Source organism: Elephantulus edwardii, unplaced genomic scaffold, assembly GCF_000299155.1.
Source record: "Elephantulus edwardii isolate Elephantulus edwardi_28Jun2011 unplaced genomic scaffold, EleEdw1.0 scaffold00159, whole genome shotgun sequence".
Taxonomy (NCBI): Eukaryota; Metazoa; Chordata; class Mammalia; order Macroscelidea; family Macroscelididae; genus Elephantulus; species Elephantulus edwardii.
The window spans coordinates 388,613-389,740 of record NW_006399909.1 but is presented as its reverse complement, the minus strand read 5'-3'; the positions used below and the strand labels follow the sequence as shown (position 1 = coordinate 389,740).

At 41.1% G+C, this 1,128-nt stretch overlaps 1 pseudogene; it reads left to right on the top strand.

Annotated features, from left to right (window-relative positions):
• Positions 1-308: 308 nt before the first annotated feature.
• On the top strand, positions 309-824 carry LOC102859879 (annotated as a pseudogene).
• The last annotated feature ends 304 nt before the right edge of the window (positions 825-1,128 follow it).

Below are 1,128 nucleotides of genomic sequence, written 5' to 3'. Positions count from 1 at the left end.
GAGGTGGTTCAGCCAGAGTGCTCTTTGGAAGCAAGAATAATGAAACTTCACCTCACATATTTTGGACATGTCGCTAGGAGGTCCTGTTTCTTGGAGAGGGATATGATGTTGGGAAGGATGGAGGTACAGCAAGAGAGAGGACACTCAACCAGGCAGATTTACATGGTGACTTCTGCATTTTGTCTCTTGTGTATCAGAAAATTTGAGGATGGCGCAGGACAGAAGAGGGTTCAGATCTTTTGTTCATAGGGTCGCCTACGAGTCATGCTTGACTCAACGACACCTAATAACAGCAACAACATTGAAATGATGCCTTTGATGATAGAAAAAGAGAAAAAGTTTGGAAGGACAGGGTTATGGCGGAGCTGGTTATGCAATTTCAGGTTTTTATAATGGTCATTTGCAGATTTGAGAGGGTTTCTTTTTCGTGCAACTGAAAATGACATTACTAATTTCCTCTTTCGACTAAACCCACTCTGAGTTTATATTGCTATTGGAGCTGATGGAAGAGAAACAAGAGAAGCAGATGTAGTAGAGTTTGTGATACATGAAGATGCAGTGGCTACTATGTCTAAATCTAAACATAACATGTTGAACTCTTCTTGAATTTGTCTCCTGCAGGTGGCATGGAAATGAATGGTTAAGGAATGGGCAGCTATGGAGGTGACAGAATGGATAACCAGAGGTGCTATGGTTCTGTTGGAAGAATGGGAATGGGAAATAATTACAGTGGAGGATATAGCACTGATGATGGCTGAGGTAGTTATGGACCCAGTGGTTGTGGCAACAATGGCAGTGGAGGTTCTATGGTTAAGGAGGCATGAGTAGAGGTGAATAGCATTAGATATACTGAATTGTAACCAGCAACATATATATCTTGTCAAAAACATCTTCTCTACTAGACTTCCTATTTTTCCTAATTACTATATTTCAAGTTCTTTATAATACAAAGCCCTCAAAACTCCAAGTTTTGGTCCAACTTCTTGGACTTGGTCCATTGCTAGAGAATTCTTGCTATTCACCAATATTAAATACCAGGGTAGAAGATCACACAAAACAGAAATCCGTCCTCAATGGCGGAAAAACCGTGGGAGTTTTTCCCTGAGACTGGGCTTTAGACCCCGGTGA